The 12,711-nt window shown below is 43.8% G+C and overlaps 1 pseudogene; it reads right to left on the minus strand.

Moving 5' to 3' along the window:
* Nucleotides 1–3,200: 3,200 nt before the first annotated feature.
* The window catches only part of LOC104872825, a 26,395-nt pseudogene continuing 16,884 nt past the window's right edge, over nt 3,201–12,711 (minus strand).

A 12,711-nucleotide genomic window follows, 5' to 3' on the forward strand; every position in this document is an offset into this window, starting at 1 on the left:
CACACATATTTATTGTTTATTTCTAGATCTCTTTTATATTAGTACATGCTTGCAGTACATAACGTTTATACTTCTGTGGAGTTGGTACAAGTAAACACACATGGTACCGTGGATCAAACTCTGGACCTTGTGCTTGCAAGGCAGGTGCAGTGCCACTGAGCGAAATCCCTGGGCGCTACACAACACATCATAATTCTTTGCTTCATCGCCCTCCCTTTTGCTCCCTCCCTCTCCCTCCATCTCTTGGTCTCCTTCCCATTTCTAGAAAGATCTATCTCCCTACTTCATATCTGTCTTTTACTTTTGCTTTTTATAATCTGAGTTTCTCATGTAAAACAAACCATACCATATTTAAACTTGTGTGTCTGATTTACTTCACTTAACATTATGGTCTCAAAGTGCATCCATTTTCCTACAAACGGTGCAAGTTTATCTCTTTGAGGCAGTGCAGCACCCCATTGTGAGGAAATACCGAATTTTCTTTATACATTTATCTGTTGGTATAGGCTGCTTCCATTTAGATATTATGAATTGTGCTGCCATAGACATGAGTAAGTGCATCTCTGTAACTTCTAGATTTCTTACTTTTTAAACCACATATTCTCTCTGTTGCTAGCATATGACAACACAATCAAGTTTTGTATAGTGGTCTTTTATCTAACAGTCTCTTTGAACACTGCTTAGACCTTACAGGTTGCCTATAGATTTTCTTGTGTTTTCTATGGGATTTTTGTTAATCTCTTGCCTTCATCCATTCTGTGCTACTATAACAAAATAGTGCAGTGTGGCATATGCTGTGAGTCTTCTTACTGCAGCCTCACCTGGGGAAAAGAAGGAGGCAGGAGAAGATTAATTCTGTGTCCTCATAGGGCAGGAGAATAAAAGAGGAACAGCCACTCCCACAAGGCCTTTTTATGGTGGCATCAGTTCATTTACATCCTAACACCTCCTGGTTAGGTCCCGCCTCCCAATCCTAGTACCCTGGGGACTAAGTTTCCAATACATAAATACTGGAAGACACAGCAATCCTTCTGTAGTTTCTATACTTTTGTCCTCTGTTAATTAAGACTTTCAGTAGCTCAGGCTTCCGTCGCATTAGTAAACATAAGCAATATAGAGAACAGCTTTATTTTAAAGTTGTTTCTACATTTCCACCATCAAATGGGATATTCGCTATACATTTAAATATTTTTCTTTACTAGTTTAAAGAAATTCTCTTGTATGGAAAGATTGCTAGAACATTTTACTATCACTGGAAATTGAATTTTCCTAGTGCTTGTTTACCTATGTGTTTGGGGATGTTTTCCTTCAATGCATTATTACGACTACATATGGTGACACACATGATGTATCCCTAATAGACTGGAGCATCAGTTTTCTCAGCTGTCAGTTGCGGAAAATAATCTCTACTTTGCAGAATTTTGTGAGGCTGGAAGTAGAGAGAATCTGAGAACTGCCAGGCAATCACACCTTAGAAGCCGTGGCCATGCGCTGTCTTCTTCCTCCCCAGATATGCTCTCTACTCTGGCTCCGTGCCCTGCGACTGCCTCAGTGGCCAACAGACTTCCTTGCAGATGCTTTTCTTATTTATGCGCAGGTGCAGGGCAAAACACTGATGTTCATCCCGCGGAACGGGCACGCAGACCTACCGCACCCTGCTCACTTTTACTCCTCCACCGTTTGTCTTCTCGTCTCCCTTGTCCTAGGTTCCCTTTCCCATCTCCACAGTCTGCCTCCCTGTTTCCCACCTCTTCTCTTTTATTTTTCTCTTTATATCATTCACAGTTTGTATGTCTCCTATCAGAGAAACCATGCAGCATTTAACTTTCTATTTATTTCACTTAGAACAGTGATCTCAAGATCCATCGAGTTCCCTACAAAGGACTCAAATCGATCTTTCTTTGTGGCTGAGTGATACATTTTCTTTATGTCTTAATTCCAAGATTAGCCAGTGGGAGGTAGCAGCAGGCTGTCGAAGCAGGGAGAAAAGTAAAATTAGGGCACGTATTCTCCAGGCATCTTCTTGGCAGCCAGCACCAGCTCATCGTCCTCCTTCTCAGAAGACCTAGTGCACATCACTGCCCGTCTCTGTGCAGCTGCCCCATTCTGGCTCCACTAAGCACATCTTCCTGTCTGCCCTTTCCAGTGGGAGGCAGCTCTCCTCTCCCACCCACAGCTACCAGCGTTTAAACGATGCTGTGCCCTGCACTGGAACCGCAACGCCTAACCTCAGCTTTCCAAACTGTTCTCAGGTTATTCATTTCGTACTGCGTTCCTTGGTAGGGAACCGACTCACAGAGGTAAATGACTTGTTCACTGCACTATAACCTGGAGAAGGGTGAGAATGGCTTTTAAATCAAATCTTTCTGCTCAGTGGAGCATCTACACATTTTCCTGAGTGGTTGCAAAGATTGTGTTAATAATTCTACGCCTAGCGGTGGTGGGTGTTGGTTTTTTGTTTTGTTTTGCTTTGTTTTTTAACTAATTTGGACTCCTTGCCTAACACAAAGCTTGGAGGCATTATAAAGGCCCCAGAACATTTGTTTGGTTTAAAAGGAAGAATGAAGGGGTTAGCAAAGGGTTTCAGGAGTAGACATTTTAACTATTACAATAAATTTCAAGTTCACTGTGCTCCGCAAACCCAACATTACCTCCAACCTGTGACATTATAATGGAAATTATAGAGCAGCAGTCAGATCCGCAAAGCCAAGATATGGGAAATTATTTAACACATAAAAGAAACCCACGTCTACTCCAGCTTTCCTCTTGCCCGTACCCACAGTGTTCTCATTTCAGAGCATCTTCCACGAGCTTTGTGAAGGGTCATAGGCTGACAGGATGGGCCATGTTAAGTAGGGGCTAGGAACCCAGTGAGAGAGTGGTAACCATCCACCTGATGTTCCTGCTACTGTTATATTTTGAATTATTCTAGGATTAGAGACATTCCTGGTGAATTTTACAGTCTGAGGTACTAGAGGACACAGTTTCCCAGCTTTATGTGAGGGGGTCAAATACTTCTGGGAAAAAGGAGAATTGAAAGCAGTAACCCAAGAAGCCAATGTTTTCCTCAGCACTTCAAATTCTGCATTTAATGGATATAAGGTATAATTTGACTCCTGTTTAGAGAAATACTCAACTAGATCTTACTAAATTTGGTTATTTGCAGAAATATTCAAGGTGGGTAGTTTCAAACAGGCAAATAAATAGTTTTAAAACAAACATAGTTTCAAAAATGTTCAAGATATGTAATTTCAAACAGGCCCTAACCATGAGGTAATGTTATTTAATCTCTGCATATTCCAACCTCCTCACCAGTACTGTGAAAAATAACATTGACTTCTGAGTAGTAACGTGGATAGAAGCTTTAATAATTATAGAAAACTAAAACATAGAAAACAAAAAACAGATTCTCTGGACTGGTCCATTTAAAATCTGTTCCACTGTGCCTTCTTGTTCTATAAAACAACTGGTTTTCCCAGGCTCTCTTAAAGGAAGAACTCCAGACATAACTTAGGTTCAGCCACTCCAAAGCTCACCTGAGAGATCTTACACAGAGAAGTAAGTCATGAACACAGCAGGGCAGAGCTTGAGGGGTCCATTTCACCAGCAGGAATCAAGCATGTTTGTCCTGCAGGTGCGACGGTGGCTTTCTGACCCTACAGCTTCTGATTGTTGAACAGGCAACAGGTCCTGGGCAGTCCGGTGATCTCTAGCACGTCCTGGCAGAGTGCAAGGGGCGGCCTGCCTTGGGAAACCCCGCGGAATACAGCGGGTGATACAGCATGGCATGCTCAGCAGAGCTGAATAAACTATAACCAGAAGAGAACGTGGCCTCTGAGACACATTCACTCACCCACTCCAGGCTCTGTGGGAAATGCTCTGCCTGCTGTCGAGGGGCCCCCGTGAGCTGGTAACGCGTGGGGGAGTAAGGTGGCAGCCTGGAAGGACAAAAACGGTCAGCAGATAGCAGCCAATGTTAGACACAGTTTCAGGTAGAATATTCCGAGCTTGCCATGCTCTGAGGCCTTTGAAATCAATTAGGAAGAAAGAAGGGAGGGGATAGAAGAAATCGCGACTCATAATTTACATTAGGAAAATATAGAGAAGAAAAGAGGGAGACTTTAACACTTTATAAATATCACTCGATCTGTACAATGCACAAACATTATTGCACTTAAAAATTCATCACCAAGTACCAGGAAGAGTCAGGAATATTAATTCCATTTTAGATGAGAAAACTGAGCCTCAGGGTCTGGGATTTAAATCCAAGTCCGTCTATCTCACAGCCAACATTGTTTTTTTGTAATGTAGTGTGGTATAACAAAGGTGGAGAGAGACTTAGTAGAATTTCTGGTAATCTTTGCCAAGTCATTAGTTGAATACTGCGGTGGATTAACTAATGGTCAACTTGGAATGCGCAGCTGAACTGATCTTCACCCTCAGCATCACTTCCTGGCCCCAGTGTGGATCCCTCAGCCTGGTAGCACAGATCCTTCATCTCACCGGTGTAGGTTTTCTGGCTTCCACCACTGGCCTTTGGGCCTTCCCGGTGCAGATCCTCAATACAGACAAGCAGGAGACATCGCCGTGGGCTCAGGCACTGCCTGGACTCGAGGTGGACACTGTCTTGGACTCTAGGCCTTCAGCTGAACTTGTGTGGGAAATCGCTGGGATCCACGCCCTCAGCTGGATTCTTTGGCCCCTAGTGTGTGGTTAATCTCTTGCACTCCTTTGCATTTGACGTTTTGGATAGTTACCATTAAAAAATACTATAAAATATGTGTCCTATAGTAAATGTTTTCCCTTGCCAAAACCCTGATTACAACAAATATCCACCAAAAGATTTGGCTGTAGAATGAGAGAGTTGTGAGCACTCTTCTCCTTGAGCTACCTAGAGCTTATGATTCTTTTGCTCCACATAAATTAAAATTATTTATACTCTACATGTTCCAAGTACACAAATTTGAAACAGGGACATGTTTCCAGACATTTCTTACTGTTCCTGAAATGTTTGCTGACGTGGACTATGAGCTCGGTGGTGGTGCACGTCTCTGATCCCAGCACTCTGGGAGGCTGAGGCAGGAGGATCGCAGGTTCAAGTGTCACCTGGGCAACTTACCAACTCTCAAGATAAAAAAAAATAAGAGAACCGCTGCTACAAGCGGGAGCACCAGGTGGGTGTTGGGGGCCAGGTCCCCTGACACTCCCAACCCTTCCCCACCACCCTGCTAGCCACCTCTCCACAGCTGGTGACCCGGGGGCTGCTTCCACAACCCTCCAGGTGGGCGGCTGCTCTACTCCTGCCCGGCCCACGCCTACGTGCCCGCAGCAGGCACTGCTCGGCCAGGAAAAAGGGCTGCGGAAATGTGGAAGAGGTGAGCGGGCGTCTTGCTGTACCGTGGGGCAGCCTGGGTTGCGGCCTTCTCCCAGGGTTGCTTCCGGAGGAAACCGAAATCCACCGGAGACCGTAGAGCTACAGCCAGGGTCAGGACAAGCCAAGAAGAGAGAGAGAGAGGAGAGAGAGAGAGAGAGAGAGAGAGAGAGAGAGAGAGAGAGAGAGAGACCGCCTTCATAGAAACTGCAGGCTGGACAGAGCGACAGCGACACCGCCACACCCACCGGCCCTGTTCGGTCACCGTCCTCTGGACCGGCTCAGGCGGCCTCCCTGGGGTTGACGCTGGGCTGCTGTCCCTGGGCCGGGAGAACAGAGCTGCCAGCGAGGAGGCCCTGAGGTGGCCGTGGCCATCGTGGAAGCAGCTCCAGAGAAGATCCAGCGCGCCTTTCAGGACTTGACAGGAAACTGAAAGACGCTGAACTCATGCAATTGTCAGCTTCCACTCGGGAACCTTCTCCGCATCTCTAACTTGAGTATCAGATTTACTCCGAACGCATTCTTTTTTTCTAAAAGGTCATGGCATGGTTTCGTGCAATATTCTTGGGGTTGATGTAGTTTTAAAACTGCAATTATTTTTCCTCCCTATCATACTGTTCCAGACAAGCTTGAATGACGGAAGAGAATAAAAGTGATAATGTTGCTTGAAAAAAAACGTGACTGTGGAATTCGGCAGTGCAGGGTTAGCAGAGCCAGTGTGACAGAATGTCCTGTGTGTGTTGATCACAACACAATTGCACATTTAAATTATGCAACCGTGTCATGAATAACCTTTGGGAAGGCATGCTGCGTGACCAACAGAGTTTATTTATTTTGGCGACTGCTTCTAGTTAATAAAACATATTACATGGCAATAAAAGGCCTAAAGCTGAGACTTCTTTGTAGTTTCAGATCAGTTGAGGGGCGTGTTGTGTGTGTGTGTGCGTGCATGTGTGTGTGTGTTGAGGGATTCAAACTTTTTTGTTCTCATGGGAAAGGAGGTTAAGTTTCATGCAGACTGTGAAAAGATTCTTTAATTACTAAATATTGACAATTCTCAGCTCTGGAAAAAAAAAAACACAGCCTAAAATTTATGTTGTGTTAAAATTGCCAGCTAACGTTACGTTAACTTCTTTGTTCCTTGTTGTGCGGGGCAGCCCATTGTATGTTGATCTAGCGCCCCCTTGTGGTGCAGGTTTCAACAACGAAGTTTGAGAGCCACTGCAGATACTTAATGTAGTACACTTAGACTTCTAACTCTAAAAGATGCAGTCACTAGATAATGTTGTTACTTTGTCTTCTTTGCTTCTTATGTTTTATTTTGAGACTCGGTCTTGCTTGTCGCTAGGTTGCCCAGGCTGGTCGCAGAACTGCCGTGTTCTTGCCTCAGCCTCCCGAGCCCTGGGGTTACAAGCGTGAGCCATCACGCCGGCCCTGTGTTTTTTTTTTTCACTTCCAAAGCATACGTTACAAAAACATAGAAATGAACAAGACTCACGCCATGCCAGTGAACAGAAGCTACTTTTCTGAATAAAGGCATTTCTTAAGATCGCATTCACAAAAATAATCTTCTAACACAGCAATTGCTTCCGATGGCTTCCTGGAATTTGGGGGCGAAGAGAAAATGAGGACGTCCGGTGAGGCCCAGGAAAGGGCTGTGCGGGCTGTCGCTGGATGCGGCGCCGTGACACGGCCCAAAGAGCGCTTCGTGGAGAGAGCACACTGTTCTGCGCGTCTCCAGCCTTCAGGAAGGCTCACGGGATCACCAGTAAGAGAAGCAGCGCTGTGCTCATCAAAGCAGGGAAGCCGGAGCCCTAGCCCAGTGCGTGGGACCCACCTACGATTGCGACCAAGGCTGGCATGGCTGTGACTCGCCAGCCGCCTCAGGACCGTGGGTCGCCTCACCCCTGAGCACCCCACTCTCCCACAGTTCTGAGTGGGCGCTCCCAAGGTCTGTATGTTGAAGCTCTAACCCCGGCCCCTTGGTACCTCTGAATGCGGCCCTATTTGGAGATACTTAAGGAGGTCACCAAGTTAAAACAAGACCATCGGATAAACTCTAATCGAACACATCTAGCGTCCTCGTACAAAGGGGAAATTCGAGGTAAAGGCAGGAGTCGGGGTGATGCTTCTACAAGCCCAGGAACCCCAAGGTTGCCCGCAAACCATCAGAGGCTAGGGAGCAGCAGGGAGCAGGTTCTCACGGCCCGCAGGAGCCGCCAGTGCTGTTCATTCCTTGGTTCTGAACTTGTCCCCGCAAGAACTGCGAAAGAGCACATTTCAAATACACTGCGGCTGCTATCAGTGACTCGAGAGGCTGGTTACCGCCAGCTGAAACAGCACAGCCAACGCAGACTTGAGGCTTAGGGTGAACGATGAAAACTTTCCAGAGACGTGACAACGCCATATTATAATTCAATAGATATTCTGCTGCAGAAAATAATAACTTGATGAGAAAATTTTTAATCACTCAGAATATTTCAAATATTTGCTTCACGGGGAATCATGGGAATAACTTTTGGACATCAAGACATCAGTCACATATTTTCAAAATGCAAGAATTTCCCTTGTAGGCACGATAACATCCTCCACTCGGAAAACATCGCGCTTGTTTTTTTCCTCATTGAGAACGTTGCTTTTCGATCGATGCGTGCTGTGGTACGCGGTGCTTGCGGTCGTCACAGGGAGTTGGTGCGTGTACCCGACACGTCTTCACCCCTCTTCCATCCCCTCCTCCGCCTCTCCCTCCCTTCTCCCTCCATTTCTCCGTCCCCTGCTCTTTTCCAAAAGATCCATCCCGTGGATTCCTAATATCTACCTTTTATTCTGCTCTTTAACTTACATTCGGGGTCTTTCATATAAGAGAAATATTGTTTTTAAATATGTAGGATTATCTAGTAACTGGTACACAGTCAGATTTCCCTAACTCTGTCCCAAATCACATATATCTGGTTTGCCAAAAACTGGATCAAATTTGGGATCACCCAATTGCTATTTTTAAAATTTTTTATTAGCATATGTTCACTGTGCATAAAGAATACACTCATCATGGGGAACCACACATGTTCGTGTCTCATTCTGAGCCTTTTTACTTCCCTTCCCCTCCCTGCCTTGCTGTTCCTCTGCCTCAGACGCCTGCCCCATCTCCTGTTGCTTTAGGTCCCTTTTGATCTGGTCACAATCTAACGGCGCTGTCTTCCTCAAGAGTGTGGCTCACAACAAGGAAAACTCCTCCCACTCTGGGCTTGTCTGATTGTTTCACTGTGGCACTGTGTAGCTTATTTCTGAAAATTGGAAATTGGCTATAAAGACTCCGCTACATTGGGACCTTTGTGGCTGCCATGTGTCTTAGGCGATGTCCTCACGTCAGCCCTATCTCACCTGCAGGCTCCCGACAACTGCCTGTCCCCTAGCAGACCTTTGAAGCCGCTGGTTTGGGGCAACATCTTGGCTCCTTCTTTGCAAGCAGGAACCAATCTCTGTGGGGCTACATGGAGTCTAGCTCTCCTCCACTCGTTCATTTAATAATGTCACCACAGGTTCGCCAATGAATCAACAATGTTTTTGGTTTTTTGTTTCTTTGAGATAGGGTCTCCCTCCATAGTTCCAGCTGTCCTGAACTCACTACGTAGCCCAGGCCCACCTCAAACTCATGGAGATCATCCTGCCTCATTCTCACAAATGCTGGGAGTACAGGCCTGCAACGCCATGACTGACCCAACAGTTTAAGTAAGTAGAAAGGGTTGCAAGTGATTTTCCACCTCTATCATTTTCCATATGCTGCTGGGGACAGTCTTCTACAACCGGAGGCACCAACTGAGCCGGTGACACTGTCCTTCCGAAAAGTGAGAGTAATGGTTTGTTCTTTCCCATGACTCCTGAATTTCAAAGTGTGTAGTTAGTTTCATAGCTCCCTCAAATAGTAAAAAAGAAGGTCTTTTTTCCTCTCTATAGATTTTTTTTCTTTCTTTTTTCACAAATTCAATGAATTTCAATAAACTACAGAGGGTGCGGATGGTTGTTCAAATTGCCACAAATGGGGCCAGTGAAAGGGCTCTTGAGCCAGGGATGTAGCTTAGTGATACAGCACCTACCTGGCAAGTGGAAGCCCTGAGTTTGAGTCCAGGACCAAAAATAAAAAGAGTTCTTGAGCTGGCTCCTGAGGACTCCACTCATCTTTGAAAGCTTCCTTATTTGCACTTTTGGACACCAGATCTGGAACCCAGTTCTAAGAGAGACAAGTGATAATGTAGGGACACCGTATGTTGGATATATCAGTGGACAGAGTTAGAAAATGTATGCTTTTTAAAAACAGGAGTACCTACTCAGAATTTCCAATCTGGTTCTAGCGCTATAGTGTTTTTACTTAACTTCTGCAATTTTATACATTTATCTTTCTATATTTTACCATGCAACATAATAAAAACACTTTTTAAAAATTAATTTTTGTACACTTTTGATGTAATCACAATCATGATATGGAATTTGTACCTACATATAATATATCTTGATTCCTCTTTTGTTTCCTACTCTTCTCTCCTCCTTTCAACCCTTCTTCCCCTCTTTATCAACAAAGGCTTTGTTTCCATTTTTCCTTCTATTTTTTCCCTTTTTTCCTTCCTTCCCTTCCTTTTCCCCTCTCTTGTTCCCCTTCCCATTTGAACATTTTCTTCCTATTTTCCATTTTGCTCCTATTTGCCCTTTCAATTTCTCACACAAGGGAAACAAAGTGATATTTAAATATTTAAATAGTTATCTGATTTATTTCACTTAAAAGTATGATCTCAAAGTACATTCACTTACCTAAAAATGTCTCAAGTTTATCCTTCTTTGTGGCAGAGTAGTACTCCGTTGTATATAAAAACCACATTTTCTTTATCCATTTATCTACTAATGGGCATCTGGGATATTTCCAAGATTTAGCTATTAAACACTATAAACATGGATTTAGCTATAAACATGAGTATGATATCACTGTGGTAAGATGCTCTTAACTCTTTCAGTAAGATACTAAAAAAGGGAATCACTGGGTCAAATGGAACCTCTAGTTTTAATTTTTTGAGAAATATCTGCACTGATTTCCGTATTGGTTGTATCAATTTACACTCCCACCAACAGCGGAAAAAGGTTCCTTTTTCCCTATACCCTCGCCAGCATTTGTTACTGGTTGATTTCTTGATGATAGCCATTCTTTCTGGAGAGGTGGAAGCTTGGTGTTGTTCTAATTTGCATTCTTGAATAACCATGATGTTGAACATTCTTTCATATATTTTTTTTTGCTGCTTGTATTTCTTCATTTGAGAAGTATCTGTTCATTTAAAATGGGTCTTTAAATTTGTGGAGTCTTGGCTCAGACTTTGGAGTCACAAACTCCTCTGAGCCTGCTGGTATAATAAACCTTAGTTACTCTTAAAAAAGAAAATATTGTGGGTTTTTTTTTTAGTTCTTTATATATTCTAGATATTAGTCCTTTTTCTGAGGAATAGCTGGTCAAAAAAATTCTTCCCATTCTATGGGTTGTCTTTTCACTTGTTTGGGAGTTTATTTTGCTGTGCAAAAGCTTTTTAATATGATGAGCTCTCAGTTGTTGATTCTTTATTATGTTCCTTGAATGGCAAAGGTTTTGTTCTTAAAGTCTTTGCCTATACCTACGTCTTCAAGAGTTTTACCTGTTTTATTTTCCAGCAGATTAAAAGTTTCTGTTTTAATATTTAGATCTTTGATCCATTTCGATTTTGGTTTAGTGCATGCTTATACATTGCTTATGATAGGTAGTTGTTACTAATATCAAGGCCTCCTTAGAAAATGACTACTTTTCAAAGAGGTCTTGTAGGTGTAGCTGGCTTTTGGCTGTTGAGTCAGTCTCAAGATCCTGCCCTTTCAGTTTATTAGGGTTGAGAAGTTGCTGCCTATTAGCCTAGCACCCGGTTCTTCGGAGCTGGACTATGGTATTGCTTATGACCCCTGGACAATCTCAGTATTAGGATACAAGGAATACAGCTGCTGATCACCACTACATCACCTTGGCTAAGGTAATACGATCAGCAATAACAACACCACCAATTACAGTCTAGAAAATGACAAATTGTGGCAAGTTTTCACTTGCCACCTTAAACCATGAGTACAAGATTTATAATTATATACCAAAATCTAAAACAAATCAGAAAATTGTATACAGTAAATATCCCCTCAAGAGAGAGATTTTACCTTCAGGGGAGAAAATTTAAGAGGGATAACAGGAAAAACAAGAGAAATGAAAGAAGAGAAAGAGATTAGAAGCAAGGCTGAAGGACAAAGGAAATTTACCCAAACTTTGGGAAACTGATAAAGAAGATAGGAGGGAAAGAAGGAAAAGAGAAAAGCAAGAACTAAACAAACAAACAAACAAAAAAACCCAGAAAACTAAAAACAATATGTACACTCATAAAAAACAAACAATCAAGAAAAAAATAGAAACAATAAAAGTAAAGGAAAAAAGAGAGATTTCTGTGTTTTCAAGCCTGTGGTCATCTTCTACAGGTTTGTGGTAGTGTCCAATTCAGGGTGTCCCTGGTAGACAAAGGAGGCAGATGGAGCCCAGATCCATGCTGTATAATCCCAATAAGCTTGCAGTAGGATCAGGGTAGAGTGCTAATTCTGATGGTTTCAATTCCACACAAGTTCAGGCTGATCCTGGCCTCTGGTTATGGGTTTGGGGCCTGAGATGTTCAGCCTGCAGCACTCTGGATGTCCCTTACTGGCCTGACCTCAGCTCCCTGACCCTGGCTGTCTCCTGCAGTTGTGCCTCACCCAAGTGCTGGGATCCCTGAGAAGAAGTCAATCCACAACTGCTCCAAGTTCCAGGCTCAGCTGGCCCCTTCCTAAAATGGATCTGCCCATGTTCCCTCTCCAGGGGATGCTTGGAGTAGTCATTCACCAGTTGTTGAGGCTCACAGCATCCACTGCTCCGTTCCACTGGTGCATTTCTCCCTGGAGGCCTCTGGAGTCACCCATCCTCACTGTGTCTCTGCAGAGTTGAGCCTTCTCTCTCATGACACAAGTCAAGAGTCAGGCAGAAAGTGCAGTTTGCCCCTCCACTTTCCTGCATTCAGGTCCATCTCTTCACTTTCCTATGGGCCCCAGTTTCTCCCTTCAGGTCCTTCCTGGGTCCTAGGGATCCACCTCCCTCCTTTTTTTCTTCAAGACTGGACTCCAAATCTCAGAGAAGCTGATTTGCTGCTTGTTGTTTACCACTCTGCCATTTTTGTGCCTCAGAAAAAACACTTTTTAAAACATCAATATTACTATTGAAAAACATTAAATCTAGAGCCAGGCTTGGTGGTGCACGCCTGTAATCCCCC

Source organism: Fukomys damarensis, unplaced genomic scaffold (assembly GCF_012274545.1).
Source record: "Fukomys damarensis isolate Sample0158 unplaced genomic scaffold, DMR_v1.0_HiC HiC_scaffold_14, whole genome shotgun sequence".
Taxonomy (NCBI): Eukaryota; Metazoa; Chordata; class Mammalia; order Rodentia; family Bathyergidae; genus Fukomys; species Fukomys damarensis.